The sequence below is a fragment of the Clarias gariepinus genome, chromosome 28 (genome assembly GCF_024256425.1).
Source record: "Clarias gariepinus isolate MV-2021 ecotype Netherlands chromosome 28, CGAR_prim_01v2, whole genome shotgun sequence".
In the NCBI taxonomy this organism is placed as follows: domain Eukaryota; kingdom Metazoa; phylum Chordata; class Actinopteri; order Siluriformes; family Clariidae; genus Clarias; species Clarias gariepinus.
In genome coordinates, this window is record NC_071127.1 from 3,059,693 (window position 1) to 3,081,037 (window position 21,345).

Sequence of the window (21,345 nt, forward strand, 5' to 3'; positions counted from 1 at the left end):
TCTGTTATTTTGACCTTGTCAGCTTCTGAAGTTCACGATCACAATCACTAGAAATTTGCAAATTCACAATGTAAATAAACACCAAACAAATGCACTATTTTACTTATTTACACCCTTTTTACTTATTTATTACCTTTTGTTCTTTTTTCGTTCCTGTTGAAGTCTGACCTAGGATGAGGCATAAGACAGAAATTAAAAGTTTTAATGAAAAGAGTGTTTTTATAACCTGCAAACTACAGCTTATAAATACAGTGCGCATCTTGTCCATAATGAACAAATCATAGCGTCAAGTTAAAATGAATAAATCATCTTTGGAAAACTAAAAATGGAGCATAATAGAGCGTGGGCTCCTTCAAATACATCCGTAAATTTCATGTTAGTTGTGTGATTATTCATTTGCAAATATTTAAAGTGTGTTAGATTACAGTTAAAAGATTTTTTATGTTGTGTTTTTAATTTGAATTAGCAAATCGAGTATTGTTCTTTTCTGGTTCTTCAGGAATGTGTTTATCATTTTACAAAAGGTGACCTTTAAGCTGAAGGTTCACCTGCATTTCATACGTTAATGAAGACTAATATTGATTCTGGATGGAGAGATAACGTGAACAGGTTTCCAGAAAACAAACAAAGGTAGGTTTTGTTTAAATTAAGCTTGGCGTTTCAGTGAGCTCCATGTTCACATGTTTATAGGCTTCATGTTTCTATAGGTGAGCCACAAGAAGCTGCATTTTCAGCAACAGTCTGAAACATCATTTGGATTGGGCTTTTATCTATTTTTTGTAAGCAACCTGTAATTACACTACAGTTGAGTTTCTGATCATTCCTCAACTTTGTCTATCTGTCTTATTTCAATTTATCAGTTTGTTTTCATTTTATTCTGTTTTGATGTTCTTAAATTTTATTGTTATAATTTTCTAATGTCCCATGTTAGGATTCATCCTCAACTAATCCCAAATGGAGCGAATCACAAAATTAAAAGTTGCTGATTATTCATGATCTAAAATCAATCCCTTACCTTGTCTGATTGGTCAAAGAAAAGCTTGGTAAAGAAAGCAACCCACCCTGTAAAGCTTTTGTAATGGAGATAAGACACACCTTACATCAACATCTTCTTTGTTCTCATGTATTTTAAAGAGAGCTAAAAGTCAGAACAGACTTTCTTTAGAGATTCAGAAGGAAAGTGCAGACACATAAAGTAGGTAAGATTCCAAGCTTAGCTTTATTTAAAGTGGTATCTATCTTCTTGAAACTTGTGATGATATTAATATTTTCAGTGTAACAGGAACATCCATGAAATGGGACAAAAAATAGTGGAAGTATTTCTTCTTTAACTTGCTTCATTTAATATAGAGACTACAGAATTTATTTTCAGTAAGATCTGTTTTTAAGAGATGTTAAGGATGAAGATTATTTTTTAAATGTTTTTAATACTTTTTTGCAGGATAACATGACCCAGATTTATTCATCTGAGTAAGTTAAATATTCATATTATTCATATTATTCATATTATATAAATATTCATTATGGACTACATGGTATAGTTATAGAAACTAGTCACTTATGATTCATGTATTTTTTTACTTTATTGCAATTGCAATACATTAACATAATATATAACATTTTAGGAGGTAGCTAAATAATTGATAACAATCAAATAGATTTTGATGTTATTCCTATGGGTTATTACACTAAACTATATCTGGATTCTGCATTTTTCTTTGTGCAGCGTTGTGCTGAGGATCACAGCTGAGGCCGTTATTGTTCCACTGACAGACAGCGTCTCCACCCTGAACAGAGTCTTCGAGGCCCTCATTAAAGCAGATGTAGATCCTGTTACTGGTCAATGCTCCAACTTTGACTACATCCGACAGCAGATAGTGCAGGCTCATCAGCACCTCGAGAGATCAGAATATGTAGCCAGCTCAGGGTTAAAAAGTCTGGATGAGAACTTAGCGAGACTTATACAAGACGAGGGAAAATTGGAACAAGAGCAGCATAGCACCGAGACTCATTTAGCAAACTTGAGAACACAGCAGGTGACTAATGAATCATTACAGAGATCTGCTCAAGGAGCTTTGAAGCAGGCCGAGAGAAATCTCGATTCAACAAAACAAGAGATTCAAAATCAGAAAAGAAAGAAACGCAGAGCTAAAATCCTCAGAGGTGTTGGAATGGGCCTGCTGGCTGCACCAGTTGCTGGATGGGTTGCAGGTGAGAACTCACGCTACAAATGAGCAGTTTAATAGCAAAATTACTCTTTTTTGCAGACAGCACAGATAATTTACCAAAATGAGTAAAAGTATGAAAATGGTGTTTAACATTTTGCCTATTAGAGAAAAATAGGATAAACATCATTTACAAAAGGTGGCATGGTGGTGTAGTGGCTAGCACTGTGTCCTTGCACCTTCAGGGTCATGATTGATTCCCACTTAAAGTCTGAGTGTGTGGAGATAAGCAGTATAAAAAAGGAATAAATTAATAATTTACATAAGTATATTCTTTATATGTTTTTTGTGTGTGATATAGAGAGAAAGAGAGATCGAGAGAGACGTTTAAACATATAATATAATTTGTCAGTTGTTTCTTCTCCATGCAGGTGCCACCATGGTGACTGATGTTGTGAAAAGAAGGAGGCAGGCATCGCATGCTACCGTAGATCCTGAAGATGAGGTGAGAAGGTATGATGTTGAAGTCAGGAGTTATGAAAGAAGAGGGTACGAATACCAGTTCAGGATTTCCCAGGCATGTGATGACATCACTCAGAATTATCACAAGCTGGCACAGACACGTGAAGCTATTCATGAGGTGAGGAAGCAATCTGATTCTGTAGCTGAGCTCCAGAGGAAAGTGAGAAGTGCTGTCCAGGTCCTGGAAGTCCTGAGAGAGAAAGCCAGCATGGTTGAACATCAGACTCGTAGATTCATCCTCCAGGTGCCTTTGATGAAGGTGATGGAGGATGTGATGAAGGCCATGGAGCAGATCACAGGGACCAGGCTCCTCTACAACAACGATCTGCTGAGGATTATGCATGAAATGAAGGAGAACCTCCAGCGACTGACACCCCATTGTAATATTAATGACATTTATTAGTGAATAAAGAAAACAAAGAATTGAATGTAATAACTTCTTAACACCTTTGTTGTGTTTTTCACTTTGGATGATCTGTGATTTCAGTTCTCTTCTCCTTAGAGCTGGTGGTATTTAAGCACCACAAACCATCCCTGTGCTCATACTGCTCATGGGATGGAAATAAAAAATGGGGGGAAGTGGAAGGTAAACATAGGTACTGTAAATAAGCGTGAACATTTTGCCTTTACTCATTAAATTAAATAAGTCTGTATTAATGAATAGGTCTTTACTAAAATTACAAAACTAATGGTCAGTGTGTACATGTATGTGTTTTTATTTATTACATGGAATACAACATTCAGCTTAATTATTTTATAATATATTTTTTTTGATATGTATGCTGCTTTTAATAGTGCTTTTAAGAGCTTTTTTTTAATCGGAAAGCTTATTTTTACCTGCATGTGGTTCTAGTACCAGTACTTCTTTCTTATCAGGATTAAGTAGGACAATGTTAATAAATCTAGTGTCCAATGCCCTTCACAGATTCTTCAACTTTATCAAGCTAATGTCTTAACCAGTTATCAGTGATTTTCATGTATAATATAATTTCATGTGTTGCAGTGGCTATCAGTGCTCTCATGCAAGCAGGTTCTCTGGGTTCGATTCCCAGCCAGTGCAGAATACTTCTGTACGGCATTACAACTAAAGCATCTGTTAAATACCTAATATGTGAAAACTGATTGAAAATGCTGAGAATTGGCTTTTTTATTATAATTATTTCATATCAGCAGATATAGTTTATTATAGTTTATATATACAAACTTCTGACTATCACATGATTGACACCATAGCTGCTGATAGCAGTTATAGGCTTTGCTGGTGAAATGCTTTTTAGAAGAAAGTGCCAACTGTGGTGTAAACACGTCAGATATAGTCTTTTACTATCCAAGGTATTTTAGGGATCCTTAATATCTCAAAAAGTCAAAGTGAAACCAAAGAAAGACAGTAAAGTTGCTGAACATGACCTTGGATGTCTCCATCATCAGATAAGATTTGTACAGGGAAACTCACATTTATAATCTTATTTAAACAGCTTATAGCAATAAACACCTGTGTAATGTTCACTTTTATATGAAGTTTGTGCTTCATGAAACATGTGACTGATTGTAGTATATTACTAGATAGATAGATATATAGATAGATAGAGCTTAGATAGAGCAGCCATCTGTGCATCAGAGAACACCTCTAAGAATAAGACCAGTTAATATTGGTTATGTTGTGTTGAACAGACATTGACTGAATATTGGATTTTTTTGTGGTTTCCTTATAAGTGTGTACAGTATGTCCCAATTGTGTGCAAATATACAATTCAAAAAACAGTGTTTCTTTGTCATAGAAAATATGTTTAAACTGGCACTTCTTTGAGCCTGTAAGGCTAAATTATAGACAAAAATATTTCTGAAATGAAAGGAGACTATATAATGGAAGAGAAATATGTTTTTTTTTCTTCTTGCACTTAGTCACAGTATGTTTCCTTTTCCTCTGTGAATCCGCATTTCAATGCTCTTGATCTCTTCTGGAGCAGCAGAAGGGAGGAATGGTAAGCAGTTCTTGGCTAAGCTTTTCCAGTCTTGCTGCACCTTTTCTTTCAAAGTCCTGCTTGTTCTTAAGGACCAGGTGTAAGATGGCTTTCTGAGCCTCATCACAGGAGTCCTGTAACTGGACACGCTTATGAAGAAACTCTGGCTTGTCCTTGTCCATTGCCATCAATCTTCCCAGAGATCTGGTATGATCCATAGGGTGCTTCATGGACACCTCAGTGTAGGTTGTAGAGACCATGTGGATGAGGTTGGCGATGTTCGTGGCTTGAAAGATTTGTTTGTAGAGCAGATCTTTGGTGAAAAGCTTTGCATTGTCAGAAAGCAAAATCTTTCAGGGTTCTGGTCAGGCTGATTTTTTACGATGTTGGACACCATCGGAAAGAAGCCCACCATCTTTTCCCACTGCTCCTTCACTCTCCCCATGGCATCCATACCTTTCACCAGCATTTGTATCTCTTTGACCTCACACCTCCTCATGGTGACCAGGATTTCAGTCAGCTCCTTTTGGTTCTTCTCCATTTTCTCTACACTCTTTTCATATATAGTATCAAGCAAATTGTGCCTCATAGGTAAAGAGTCCAGGGCTGTGATAAAAGCATTATGTGCTTCCTTCCTTTGGTTTTCCGTGGCTTTTATTTCCTTTGTTGAGTGTTCCATGGCTTTCGCTGATGACTGTTTCCTCATCTTGGCCTCCTCCAGTTTTCTCTTGATATCATCCAGCTCCTCTCCATAAAAATGCTGAACATTTACACATGCCTCCAGAAGTTCTTGGATAATATTAACAACATCAGAGAAATGTTTTTCTGTAGCATTGGCCAAATCAAGAATGACAAGAATGTTCTCCAGCTGGTCAGGGAGGAAGGCTTGAACAATCTCATCATTGTCTTGGAACAGGATCTTCACTGCTGTCTTCATGTAATCCGGAACTGCCATAGTATGGAGTCTAATCTGATCCATGTTCTTATGGGCCTCATTGAAAGCCCCCCAGCCAGAGTAACACACCTGCATGAGGCAGGCACGAAATGAATCTGGGTATCTGATGTACTTGTAGCCATCTTTAGGTGAATTCTTGTTGATGGAAAAATCTGTACTGGAGGAGATGAAGACAAGCTCTCCCAGGATGGCTATGAAGAGTGGAGCAGGAGTCAGATACTCCTCCCAGTTGGCATATGGCTGCATCACAAGCTGGGTTTGCACTCTCATTTCCTCTTCTGTGATCAGGCTTTTATTAGTCTTTGCAGCTTCCATATCTTTATTGTTCCTACCAAAACAAAGACAAAATATATATACTGAATTTGTAATATTCACAATATTATATGTGTGGTTGAGTTATTGAATTGTCCGTCAGATCAGACACACAGGGATGTCTATTAAAAGTGTTTCGCATTAATGAGTTTTTGCTTTCTGTGTGTGTATACAGTATGTCCCTGTTTGGCTGGTTTAGAAGTAAGATGTGGTTCAGTAATGTGTATACCTGTAATTACTAATAACATCACTTTTATGCAGTTATTTAACAAATAAAAATGTGGAATTGTTTGACATGAAATTGTTGTTTTTGTTGTACACATAAACAGCAAATAAACTGATGCAAAGAAGTTATTCTCTCTGCTCATAGTGTTACCAAAAGCCCTTAACATGGTTTAACTCATCATGACACAAACTGAATCAATATGGATCACCTAGACGATGACCGGACAGTTTCTTGGTGGACACCTGAGTATGGGTGGAGGTTCTACATCTGCTTGAAGTAAATAAACTACGAAAACATTTACTTTATTAACATTAAAAAAATAAACATGATGTTAGGGGTTTCTAATTTATTACATGAACTACAGTACTAACACTGTGCTACCTTCCAGCCACCAACATTCTGCTCCTCTATTAGCACATGGTTCAAGAAACTTCCAATTGCATAGAATGATTTTATTACATACAATAAGGAATAGTTTTTAACATCAGTTTTTTTAGTGGTTGAGGTTCTTTTAGTGATGAGGTTCTTTGCCAAGCACAGATATAAAAAATTTGATTAAAAGAGTGTGAAATATGGCTTAAAATAATTCTAAGGTCTAACCCATGTTTAAAAAATCTACTCGAGTAAAAGTAAAAAGTAGCTCAATAAAATTTACTCAGAGTAAAATTTTTTTTTAACAGCGGGGGTGGGATGGGGGATTCTAGTGTAGACAAGGGGATATACATCTCAAGCTAGTTGTTTTTAATTTATGGAACACTTTTGCATAATGTAGTTGTTGCCTTTCTTGTGCTTGAAATCAAAGTGGCAACTTATACTGTATATGGCCTGGGGTTTGCTTCATAAGATTTTGATGGCATTTCGCTTTCAGCTGGGTCTGTCAATCAATCAGTTCAGTGGTTCCTGGGAGCAATTATTTTCCTTCCTCGTTGCACATTATTTATTTATTATTTATTCATTTTTTTATTCATTAACAAATATGATTTAAAATGTAGTGAAGTACAATACTTCTACTGGAACAAACTTAAGTAAAAGTAAAATTACAGATTTTAAAAATTACTTTAAAAAGTAGAAGTACACAAAAAAACTGCTCAATTACAGTAATGCCAGTAAATGTAATTTATTACTTTCCACCTTTGGTTATAATAGCCAATTGTGGTAAACATAATACGTACGTAATAATAACACAAGTAAAATACATTTCCTGCAAATGTAATAGCAGTTTATGTTGTGGGAAAATGAAAGTTGTCAGGGTGAACCTTAGGTTGGTGGTTCAACTGTATTCTATGCATTAATAAAGATTAATAAAGTAATATCCTACCTGATATCCTGATCGTCTTCAGCAGATCGCAAATGGAGTAAACAGTAAGTCTCTGAGTCCCTGAGTATTTATAATCTGTAAACAAACACTTACCTTGGCAGATTAGTCAATAAAAAACTTGGTGAAGAAAGCAACCTACCCTGAGTGAGACGTCTGCAAAACTTTTGTGATGGAGAAAAGACACACATTACATACTGTAGAAATCCCCTTTGTTCCCATGAGTTTTAAAGGGAGTTCAACTAAAAGTACTTAACAGACTTTCTTCAGAGAGTGAGCAGAAAACTGTAGACACATAAATGAGGTAAGATTCCAAACTTTATTTCAAGAGCTGATCTACCGTTATGAAACCCTGTGACAGACCGAACAGTGACAGTGCTGTTTTGTATCTTTTTCAATAATTCTTACTTAATTTTTTTCAGAGTAACATGACCCAGATTTATTCATCTGAGTAAGTTAAATATTAATTATAGACTATATGGTATAGTTTTTAAACTTAATTGCAATTAAAATGCATTACATCAAGCAGCATTGCATTTTAGGAATCAGCCAAATAAATGCTAACTATAGCTTTTTGTTGTTCATTAACTTTTGTTTTGGATTATTACACTAAACCCGTCCAAATTGTGTTTATCTCTGCAGTGTTGTGCTGAAGATTACAGCTGAGGCCGTTATTGTTCCACTGACAGATGGCGTCTCCTCCATGAACAGAGTCTTCGAGGCCCTCATTAAAGCAGATGTAGATCCTGTTACTGGTCAATGCTCCAACTATGACTACATCAGAGAGCAGATAGTGCAGGCTCATCAGCACCTGGAGAGATCAGAACATGTAGCCAGTTTAGGGTTAAAGAGTCTGGATGAGAACTTATACAAGACAAGGGAAACCTGGAAACTGAGAAGCGTAGCACTGAGACTAATTTAGCAAACTTAAGAACACAGCAGGCATCTAATCAATCAATGAAGATACATTTTCAAGGAGCTGTGGAGCAGGCCAGGAGAAATCTCGATTCAATAAATAAAAGAATTCAGACACAGAAGAGAAGGAGATGCCAAGGTAAACTGCTTAGAGGTACTGGAGTGGGACTGCTGTCTATTCCAGTTGCTGGATGGGTTGCAGGTGAGAATTCAGCTACATACACTATAGAGCAGACCATCAGACCTGATATAAAAATAACCATCTGCCATTTTGTTTGCTATCTATCTGGGGTTTTACAAAGTTGGAAAGTTGTTGTGCACTGGAATCAACATATGAAAGGACAGTATTATTTTTTTTTAAACATGTTTAAATTCAAAAATATATTTTTAATCAAACCAGTTTATCATATGTGTTAAACAGCTAATCATACCGGTGTGAGCACACACAGTGACATCAGTCACTTGTGAGATCGGAATAGCAAATCAGGGAGAAAAATAAATCAGAAACTCTATTTAATAACAAAATTTTAACTACACTGATGTTCTGCTTAAACAATGTTTTAGTTTGTTAGTTTGTTTTAAAAGTGATAGTTTAACATTAAATCTTATCTGATGAGAGAGCTGTAAATATCACCATATCATAAACCTGCCTGTCCGTACTAGCCAAGTACTAAAGTTTCTAAATATTTATAAAAAAAATCTGTGAGATAAAATTAGCCAGTATTAGTGTATGTGTGTGTGTGTGTGTGTGTGAGAGAGAGAGAGAGAGAGAGAGAGAGAGAGAGGTTTAAACTTTGTCTCTAATTTGTCGCCCCTGTTTCTTCTCCATGCAGGTGGCACTCTTGCGATTAATGGTGAAAACAGAAGGAATGATGCATCACATGCTATTAGAGAGGCTGAAGAGGAGGTGAGAAAGTATGATGCTGAAGTCAGAAATTATGAGAGGAAGGTCCATGAATACCAGTCATTGATTTCCGAGACCTACCATGACATCAATCAGAAAAATCAAATGCTGGATCAGATGCATAAAGCCATTCTGGAGGTGAAGAAGCAGATTGAGGCTGTAGCTGAGTTCCAGAGAAAAGCGAGAAGTGCTGTTGAGCTCCTGGGGGTCCTGAGTGGGAAAGCCAGCGTGGTTGAATGTCAGACTCGCAGATTTGTCCTCCAGGAGCTGGTGATGAGAGTGATGGAGGATGTGATGAGCACAGTGGAGCAGATCGCAGGAAACAAGATCCTCTACAACAACAATCTGCCAAGGCTCATCCATGAAATGAAGAAGAACCACCAGCATCTGACAGCCATCTGTGCCTTAGGGAACAACACCACATTATTTATACATTAATGATTATTAATAGCATGTAATACTCATAACATTTATCAGTGAATAAAGAAAGCAAAGAATTGAATGAATAACTTTTGAACTCTCATGTTATGTTTTACTCTTCGAATAATGATGTGATTTGAGTTCCTTTCCCGTTAGTGATAATCTGTAAAAACACTGTCTTTGGTGTTGAAGTTTCACAAACCATCCCTGTGCTCAGACTGCATACTCCTGATTGGAATAAAATAAAACATGGAATGAATGGAATTTATACATAGCTACTGTTATATTAATGTGAATATTTTTGCCCTTATTATTGAAGTTAATCATTGTTTTCTGTTTTCATATTATTGACCACAGAGAAATAATCATTTGTATTATTCAAACAAGCAGCCTGCATCCTTTGATCGAAGTAGGCGTGGCGGATCATAAGACTCTAGCAATTCGCTCAGATACTGCGGAGCGAGACAATTTAAGGCTTTATATGTGAAGAGTAGTATTTTAAAATTAATGCAAAATTTCACAGGGAGCCAATGAAGTGAAGATAAGATAGGTGTGATGTGCTCGTATCTTCTGGTTCTAGTGAGGACTCTCGCTGCTGCATTCTGGACTAGCTGAAGCTTATTTATGCATCTAGCCGAACAACCAGACAGTAAGGCATTAAAATAGTCCAACCTAGAGGTGATAAAAGCATGAACTAGTTTTTTGTATTGTTTAGCGAAAATATATTCCTTACCTTGGCAATGTTTCTGAGGTGAAAGAATGCTATCCTGGTAATATTATCTACATGAGCTTCAAATGAAAGACTAGAATCTAATCCCACAAGGTCTCTTACTGTTGCACTAGATAGAACAGAAAGGTTCAAGTTCAAGTTCAAGTAGGCTTTATTGTCACTTCAACCATATACAGTTAGTACACAGTGAAACGAAACAACGTTCCTCCAGGACCAAGGTACTACATGCAACATAAACTTACAACATAAATTAACAGAGAAGCTAAACTAGCTAACTATGAGGTCTAGTCAGCTGGCTAGCAGAGACAAGACAGATAGTCCTAACATAAATTACAACATAACTTAACAAAAACTAACTAAAACTAACTAACTAAGGCAGACTATCTACAGGTTTTACAGACAACATAAAGTGCACGTGCAAATGTGCAAACGAGCAACAACAAAGTGACAGTGCGACAACGACATATCAGAACATAAAATATGGTGTTGAGGTAGTAAACACAGCAGCAAGAATTGAGGAATTAGTGCAAAAAGTAATAAATATTGTGCAAGAAAGAGATAAACAGTGAAGCATTTACAGATGTGTGTATGATAGTTTGGTGGTGTAGGTCAGTGTGTCTGCGCTTGTGTTGATTTGCCAGTCCAGTCTCAAAGTTTTGATGTATTGATGTTTTGATGTAGTTGAGTTAAGCTGAGTGATATTGTTTGTGTGTGTGTGTGTGTGTGTGTGTGTGTGTGTGTTTGTGTTTATCAGTTCAGTCCCTTTTTGTTGAGAAGACGGATGGCTTGTGGAAAAAAGCTGTTGCACAGTCTGAATGTGTGTGCCCGAATGCTTCGGTACCTTTTTCCAGATGGCAGGAGTGTGAAGTGTGTGTGAGAGGGGTGTGTCTGATCAGCCACAATGCTGGTGGCTTTGCGGATGCAGCGTGTGGTGTAGATGTCTTCAATAGAGGGAAGAGAGACCCCGATGATCTTCTCCGCTGTCCTCACTATCCGCTGTAGGGTTTTGCGGTCCGATATAGCACAATTCCCAAACCAGACGATGATGCAGCCGCTCAGGATGCTCTCGATAGTCCCTCTATAGAAGGTGGTCAGGATCGGTGGTGGAAGCTGGGCCTTTCTCAGTCTTCTCAGAAAGAAGAGACGCTGTTGGGCTTTCTTGTGCAGGGAGCTGGTGTTGAGGGACCAGTTAAGGTCCTTCTCCAGGTGGACACCCAGGAATTTGGTGTTTTCGACAATCTCCACAGAGGAGCCGTTGATGCTCAGCAGAGAATGGTCGCCTTGTGTCCTCCTGAAGACAACAACCATCTCCTTTGTCTTGTCAACATTCAGAGACAGGTTGTTGTTGTTACACCAGTCCGTTAGCCTCTGCACTTCCTCTCTGTATGCTGACTCATCGTTCTTGCTAATGAGACCCACCACGGTCATCTATCTAAAGTTACAGTGTGATCTAAAATCTTGCTTCTAGCTGAATGCGGGCCAATGACTAGAACTTCTGTCTTATCAGAATTAAGCAGAAGGAAGTTGATTAGCATCCAGTGTCTTATATACTTTACGCATTTCTCAACTTTACTAAGCTGTTTTTTTTTCTCATCAGGTTTTGCTGAGACATATAACTGTGTGTCGTCAGCATAACAATAAAAACTAATACCATGCTTACGGATTATGTTGCTCAAAGGAAGCATGTAAAGGGAAAAAATAGCAGTGGGCCTAAACCTGAACCCTGTGGAACACCAAACTCCACTAGAGAACATTCAGAATAATCACCATTTAAATCTACATACAACGATCGGTCAAATAGGATTTGAGCCAGGAGATGGCTGGTCCCTTAATTCCTACTACATTTTCTAATCTGTGAAGAAGAATACTATGACCAATGGTGTCAAAAGCTGCACTGAGGTCAAGTAATACAAGGATAGTTGCACATCCCTGATCAGAGGCCAATAGAAGGTAATTTACTACTTTAACGAGCGCTGTTTCTGTACTGTGATGAGGCCTAAATCCTAACTGATACAGTTCATGTATGCTATTTCTATGTTAATATAAGCATAGCTGCTCCGCTACAATTTTTTCCAGAATCTTAGAGATAAAGGGGTGGTTTGATATCGGACTGTAATTGAACAGCTGACAGGGGTCGAGGTCAGGTTACTTAATTATCAGTTTAATAACTGCTAATTTAAAAGATTTTGGAACATACCCAATGCTGAGTGAAGATAGTAACGGACTATAAAGCACCACCATCCAGTATCACGAATGCAGATGTGTCTCTGGCTGACGAGCTGAACACTTTCTATGCTCGCTTCAAGGTTGCAGCTAAAGACACTAGCGATGCTAATGATAGCAGTGCTAACGGATGCAGACAGAAAGACACTGCCAGCACTGAAAACGCACTTCATCATCTCTGAGCATGAAGTGAGGAGAGCCTTCAAGAGAGTGAACACAAGGAAAGGAGCAGGACCAGACGGCATCTCAGGTCATATTCTTAGAGCCTGCGCAGACCAGCTAGCACCTGTGTTCACAGAGATATTCAACCCCTCTGTACGTGCATGTTATTCACAAGTTCTGACACGTGTCTTTTGTTACACAGTGTCACTGACGACTCCAGACGTTTCGTTGATTTCTTTGTCTCTTGTTTATTTTCAACATCAAAGTACAACGGTTGTTACATTTTCTTGCATAAGTCTTGCATAAGTCACGACAAGTCGCTTGCTGTGTTCTGTAGCTTCGATAGATTACAGTTACAACAACTCATTTTACTGTATTCCTTTTAGCTTACTGTCTCACGGTCAAAAGCTTGTGTGCTCCACACCTTTCTGTATCCTTCCGTGTCTTAACAACAACTGAACAACTAACGTGCGTGATAGACATGCAGCTACATAACTGTGAGATGATGTCACAGAACAACTCGTGAAATGATGTCACAATACAAATTATGAGTATGATACTTAATGCTTAATACTTAACTAATAGACTGAAATAAAATAAACACAACAACAAATCACAAGAATGAAATATGGCCTTTACATTTCCAGCCCCTAATTGAGAGGCAGGAAGACTGACAATTACACAAATTTTTTTTTTTTTTTTTTTTACAATTGGGCCACAACATTTACTATTGGATTAAAATTTGAATTAATTTTCTTAACACTTTAAACATTTGGTAACGGTTTAACTTAAGGAACATGACTACTTTATAAGGTAATTAACAGTCCATTTCACATATGAGGCACAGCTTATCGATGGGTCTTTCCAGGGTACTGGTTTTAGTTTTGACCTGCACACGTCTCACAGTCCTCAAAGTCCTTTTTTATCAGGGAATCAAGGTGATCCGTCCGACCACCCATGAATGTCTTGGAGAGGACTCGTCAATTATTAGAACTACGTCTCCAATCGAGAGGTTTTTTTTCACTTGAGACCATTTTTGGCGCTCTTGAAGCAAGGGCAGATATTCACGCACCCATCGCTTTCAGAATAAGTCAGCAAGGTACTGAAAAACTGAGATAAATTTAAAAAACTGAAAAAAAATAAATAAATCTGAGATGTTGTAAATGTAGCATAATTCAATCTGTGTAATCAACAATAAATAATCAAGTTTGCACTTTTACATAAATGTATCTAAGTTAGAACTTAATCTGCATTTGTTGAGAACACAAGACAATGTGCATTTTTTCCTTTACTTATTTTTTTTACGTAATCCCTGACAATCTTTTTAAGTGGACACACACAACAAGCAATAATCTTGTTCATTTTACTCTGTTTAAATAAAACTGCCTCCCCATGGAAAAAGCATGGGAAACCCCGTATCAAATTAAAAGTGTACCAAAGCCTCATTGCGGTAGGAAACAACTCTTTGGAGCATTCTGTTCACCTCGTGTGCAAAAAGTTTTAACAAGCACTTTTTTTTTTAACAAAAAGTTTTAAAGACGACATGTGGATTCAGGACCAAGTGCACTTTGAAGGAACTGTGGATGTTCAGGAGTGTATGCACGGGTTGTTTATTTTCTACCCAAGCGCTTGCTACCCGAGTTGGGTAGTTTTTGTGTTTTTCTGAAGTTTGATTGGCTCCTCCCCCAAAGTTCACCGGTGGATTCAGCGGCTGTCAGCTTCGTGTCTCTCTTGAGCTCCCACACCGCTGATGACGGTTCATCCTCCTCGGGCATTTAAGGGAAAATGACGTTAAATACAAGGTCTGTATACACATGTTCACTCACCTGTCACATATGACTGAAAAATTATTACTATATGTAAGATTTATTACTGTTACCGTGTTAAGGTTACACTTAAACTTTCAGGCTGGTCTGAGGTAAGATAATTTAGCTGACAATAGCTGCTATAGTTAGCCAAAGAACCCCACCTGTGTGTGAAAGAAACGGATAAGATGTCTGAGCTTTTTATCTTTCTCTGTAGAATGTTTGCGGAGTGACGAAGATGCTGAAGTGATGAATGAACGCTAAACTGTAACTGTAGTATTAGCATGACGCAGGCAATTAGTTAGGTTGCTAGCGTTAGCAAACACATTAACATTAGAACTTTATTAATCTCACTGCTTGAGAGAATAAAATGGTGTTACAAAACACTGACCCTCTCACAAATATACACACCTGCTAACCTCCCGTTTTTCCTTAGTAATTTACTCCACGTTCAAAATTATAACAGGTTAAAAGTTATAACAATATTTTACACCTTTCCCCCTTTGGCAAGTATGCAAATGTATCACCAGTAATTGCATGTTAGCTAACCAGGTAGCCCTCTTTAACCAAAGTTGCCTGTGACTCAGGCTAAATTAACTATCAGTCAACGCACCAACTACAGGAGAAAGTACCACAGCTGAACAGGTAACTACTAGATGGAAGTATTCATATTTGGGTGATTGTAACGTGCCCGTATGACACCAACTATGACATTTAATTAGCTTAAAATCAATGCAGACCACAAGATCAACTATTCTGACATAAAGAGCTTTATCCTAAAAGCCATGCTTATTTTGCTGTTTTATTTTTGGTAGTACCTGTCTCCATGTGTTTGTTTCAGGTTACCTATACCCTATCCTAATGGACAGCTTTGTCATTTTTTTTATTTAGTATCAATCCTAATACACACTAAATTAATAGTCTTATTCAGGTTAATCTTTGCTATTTAACAAAATGTTTACTTTCTTTCATTTTTTTCTTTCTAAGATTGGAACCAATATGGCTGAAGTGTCAAGGCCATACCCCTACATCCTGACGTTGGGAGATAATGACCAGCGCTGCTCTCAGGCATTCGTCATTCTGGTGGGACAGGCCTTGGAGCAATGCACACTACTTGGAGCGGTTGATGTGTGCTTCAAGGCATTTTATATTTTTGACATTGATGTAGACTTTAAAGCATAGACAGTGTTTGTATGTCAAAATGAGACCAGGGCTGGATAGTTTTGTTCTGCAGAAAAGATATCTAATGTCACAGAGATCCTGCTCTGTAGAAGCTGCCTCAGCCTATTTGTGCAATTACTCCATTCTGCCCTTGTGAGTAATAGTATAGTAATGATGTCTCTGTTGATTATCTGTTCTTGTGCTTTTGAAAAATAAATATTTTTTCTAAGAACATTTAATAGGATGATGTTTATTGCATATATGTATGGTTTGCAAAACTTGGAAGTTTTTTTGTAATAGACCAGTATATTAAAGTAATTTAACTGCTTAATAGACATGGGTAATTTTTTTTTCTTTTCTTTTTTTTTTTTTTACAGATTCACTATAAACAAAAACCCATTTTGCTGGGTAAAATTAACCCAGCATTATAGTTAAATATGACCTAGCATTTGGGTTGAATATTTAACCCATCTTGCTGGGTTAAACGAATAACCAATTTTGCTGGGTTAAATTAACCCAGCAATATTTACCCAGTATTTTTTAGGGTGGTTCTTACTTCAAGTTTTGTGCTGGATGAAGTTGCATTTCAAAGTACAAAATTACACTACTGGTATTTTAACTATAATATATAAGAAATGCCTAACTAAATAATGTGAGTATATGTAACTTTAAAATGAGACTAGGACATTTAATAAAACAAAGTAGGCCCCACTCCAAGTAATATAGAAACTTGAGAAAAAATAGTTAAATTTCAATTAAAAATACATATTTGAAACTCTTAAAGTTAAGTAGAGCATGGACACAAAAGAATGACTAGGGAAATTATTAAATTAAGTAGGGTTTACTTGCGAAATTAAACATACTTAACTAGAAAAAATTAAGTAGATTTTACTAGCCAAAAATATTTTTTACAGAAAGAAATGTAAGTAGTAAATACAAAGAATAGTCTTGTTTGAACTACATAATAATCTGATGCAAAAAGTTACCTTATTTTTTTTAAGTAGATCAGGCTGGATATTTTTTATCAGTGTACTAAATTTGCTTCCACTTGCGACGTGCATAAATGTCCTCCTTTTTGAAAAGTCCAGGAGGCAGGTTTAGCTGTCTTTTCATCAACTTTCCCATATTCCACCGAGATGAGACCCAGAAGGTGGGTTGAATATCCATTGCATCCCCTTTTGCATGAGAACACCTTCAATTTTTGACTGATTCCACTGTTTAGCTTTACGCAATTCAATCTCAGCATCTATAAAGTTTGTTCCATTGTCACTTCTCATGACTGACACCTGGCCTTTTTTGCAACATGGAAATTTCTTCTTTGAATTTTTGGCTTTGAATGAAGTTGATGACTTTGTTTTTTGCTCTTGTTAAGTCCTGAATTGTCAGAGACTTGTGGTTTTCTGTCATTGGGTCATCTACACATCTTTTCTCTTTCAACAATATTTTTATTGATTTTAAACATGTTTTAATACAGAATTTTAAAACCTCCTTATAAATCCCTATAGCACCCACCCCTCCCTAGCTCCAAGCCAGCTTTACAAGTATAAGGAAAGACTAGATGCCAGGCATAACAAAAAAGGAGAAAAACTAAAAAAGAAAAAAGAACCTGGAGCTGGAAGTTTTTTAGTTTTGCGTACAACAACAACAAAAAGGGAAAAGAAAACAAACAAACAAACGATTAAATAAAAAGGGAATCAAACTATAAATGTATATAAAAAAAAACGAAGCAAGGGCCCCCACACCTGTTGGAATTTTAAGTCTGAATAACGGATTGAGTAGTGGATCTTCTCCAGGGACAGACAAGACATAATATCTCTGAGCCACTGGGCGTGAGTGGGTGAAGTGGCATCCTTCCATTTGAATAAAAGAGAACGCCTGGCCAGGAGTCTCGCAAAAGATAACATACGCTGTTTAGCTGGAGTTAGACGCTTGTCTTCCGCTCCAGTGACACCAAAGAGAGCGATCAGAGGGTCTGGTTCAAGGTTGCATTTCAATATGTACGACAAGGTTTTAAAAACATCCCTCCAGAATTTTTCCAAATTCGGGCATGTCCAGTACATATGAATAAGAGACACCTCTCCACTTTTACATTTCTCACAACAAGGATCAATGTCTGGGTAAAAACGGGAAAGTTTAAGTTTGGAGAAATGAGCCCTGTGTACAACCTTAAACTGTAATAAAGAGTGGCGGGCACATAAGGAAGTTGAGTTGACAAGTTTAAGAATTGAATTCCAAGTATCATCTGACAGCGAGAGATTTAAATCTTTCTCCCAAGCAGTTTTAATTTTACTTAAAGGAGTGTGACTTAAACCCATCAATCCACCATAAATAGTGGATATTAGGCCTTTACGCAGCGGGGACAAACAGAGGAGATTATCTATAATATTTGCAGCAGGAGCCTCAGGGAAATTCGGTATTAAAGAGCGAATGAAGTGTCTTACTTGCAGATATCTGAAAAGGTTTAAATTGGGTAGGTTAAACCTTTCAGAAAGCTGCTCAAACGATGCAAACTTATGGTCAACAAACAGATCTTTGCAAAGCTTGATACCCTTATTGTACCATTCCTGAAACACTGAATCATGTAAAGAAGGTTGGAAGAGATAGTTAGAGACGATAGGACTGGAAAGAGAAAAGCCCAGAAGACCGCAGTGCTTTCTGAACTGAGCTCATACTCTCAAGGTATGCCTAATAACTGAGTTATTGATTAATTTTATTGAGGGGATGGGGAGTGCAGATCCAAGGAGTGAAGAGACAGAGAGGTTTTTGACTGACTTTATCTCCATTTCCACCCAGGCAGGCCGATTAGGTTGGTTATGAAAATATGCCCAAAAGATAACAGATCGAATGTTTGCTGCCCAGTAGTAAAAGCGAAAATTAGGCAGAGCCATGCCACCGTCTCTTTTAGGTCTTTGAAGTAGGGACTTATTTAATCGTGGATGTTTACCTTTCCAAAGGTAAAAGGATATAATTGAGTCTAAAGCACCAAAGTAAGATTTGGGAATGAAAAGAGGTACAGACTAAAAGAGATATAAAAATTTAGGAAGAATACTCATTTTAATGGCATTAATGCGGCCCACCAGGGGCATGGACAGTGGTGACCATTTTTCCAAGTCCTTTTTAGTTTGGTTCAACAACCTAGTAAAAAATTCTTTAAAAAGGTGTTTATGTTTCCTTGTGATTGTAATACTGAGATAGGTAAACTGATTTTTCACTATGTTGAATGGAAAATTGTGGATACCAGTTGTTACTGCTGTATTATTAAGCAGAAAAAGTTCACTTTTGCGCAAATTCAATTTATATCCTGAAAAGTAGCTAAATTCACTAAGCAATGACAGCACAGGTGGAAGGGAGGAGATTGGATTTGTTATAAAAAGTAGAAGATCATCTGCATAAAGGGAAACTTTATGTTCTTCTCCCTGCCTCCAAATCCCAGATATATTCCTACAACTGCGGAATGCAATTGCTAGTGGCTCAATGGCAAGGTTAAAGAGCAATGGGCTAAGAGGACACCCCTGACGAGTTCCCCGCTGAAGGCTGAATGGTTGAGACTGCTGAGCATTTGTCAGAACTGAGGCAGTAGGGTTTAAATCTAATAATTTAACCCAAGTGATAAAACTTGGACCAAAATTTAATTTTTCTAAAGCCCTAAATAAGTACTCCCATTCCACACAATCAAAAGCCTTTTCAGCATCTAAAGAAAGGACACACTCAGGGATCCCCTCTGATGGTGTGTACAGGACATCCATAAGACGTCGAATGTTACAGTAAGAAAAGCGATTTTTGACAAAACCGGTCTGGTCCTCAGATAAAGTGGTGTGAAAAACTATTTGCCCCCTTCCTGATTTCTTATTCTTTTGCATGTTTGTCACACAAAATGTTTCTCATCATCAAACACATTTAACTATTAGTCAAAGATAACATAATTGAACACAAAATGCAGTTTTTAAATGATGGTTTTTATTATTTAGGGAGAAAAAAAATCCAAATCTACATGGCCCTGTGTGAAAAAGTGATTGCCCCCCTTGATAAAAAATAACTTAACTGGTTTATCACACTATGTGTTCAATTTCTGGCCTGATTACTGCCACACCTGTTTCAATCAAGAAATCACTTAAATAGGAGCTACCTGAGACAGTGAAGTAGACCAAAAGCACCTCAAAAGTTAGACATTGTGCCAAGATCCAAAGAAATTCAGGACCAAATGAGAACAAAAGTAATTGAGCTCTATCAGTCTGGTAAAGGTTATAAAGCCATTTCTAAAGCTTTGGGACTCCAACGAACCACAGTGAGAGCCATTATCCACAAATGGCAAAAACATGGAACAGTGGTGAACCTTCCCAGGAGTGGCCGGCCGACCAAAATTACCCCAAGAGCGCAGAGACAACTCATCCAAGAGGCCACAAAAGACCCCAGGACAACATCTAAAGAACTGCAGGCCTCACTTGCCTCAATTAAGGTCAGTGTTCACGACTCCACCATAAGAAAGAGACTGGGCAAAAACAGCCTGCATGGCAGATTTCCAAGGCACAAACCACTTTTAAGCAAAAAGAACATTAAGGCTCGTCTCAATTTTGCTAAAAAACATCTCAATGATTGCCAAGACTTTTGGGAAAATACCTTGTGGACCGACGAGACAAAAGTTGAACTTTTTAGAAGGTGCGTGTCCCATTACATCTGGCGTAAAAGTAACACAGCATTTCAGAAAAAGAACATCATACCAACAGTAAAATATGGTGGTGGTAGTGTGATGGTCTGGGGTTGTTTTGCTGCTTCAGGACCTGGAAGGCTTGCTGTAATAGATGGAACTATGAATTCTACTGTCTACCAAAAAATCCTAAAGGAGAATGTCCGGCCATCTGTTCGTTAACTCAAGCTGAAGTGATCTCGGGTGCTGCAGCAGGACAATGAATGGCTGAAGAAAAACAAAATGAAGACTTTGGAGTGGCCTAGTCAAAGTCCTGACCTGAATCCTATTGAGATGTTGTGGCATGACCTTAAAAAGGCGGTTCATGCTAGAAAACCCTCAAATAAAGCTGAATTACAACAATTCTGCAAAGATGAGTGGGCCAAAATTACTCCAGAGCGCTGTAAAGACTCGTTGCAAGTTATCGCAAACGCTTGATTGCAGTTATTGCTGCTAAGGGTGGCCCAACCAGTTATTAGGTTCAGGGGGCAATTACTTTTTCACACAGGGCCATGTAGGTTTGGATTTTTTTTCTCCTTAAATAATAAAAACCATCATTTAAAAACTGCATTTTGTGTTTACTTGTGTTATCTTTGACTAATAGTTAAATGTGTTTTATGATCAGAAACATTTTGTGTGACAAACATGCAAAAGAATAAGAAATCAGGAAGGGGGCAAATAGTTTTTCACACCACTGTATAATAGAGGGTAAAACATTCTCTAATTTACAAGCCAAGACTTTAGCAAGGATTTTAACATCCACGTTGAGAAGAGAGATTGGTCTATATGAAGAGCACTCTGTTGGGTCTTTATCTCTCTTTGCTATAAGGGTGATGCGAGCCTCATTAAATGATGCAGGCAGCTTACCTTGCTTAAAAGATTCAG

The 21,345-nt window shown here is 37.5% G+C and overlaps 1 pseudogene; it reads right to left on the reverse strand.

Annotated features, from left to right (window-relative positions):
- Window positions 1–4,589: 4,589 nt before the first annotated feature.
- On the reverse strand, window positions 4,590–5,918 carry LOC128515590 (uncharacterized; annotated as a pseudogene).
- Between the last annotated feature and the right edge of the window lie 15,427 nt (window positions 5,919–21,345).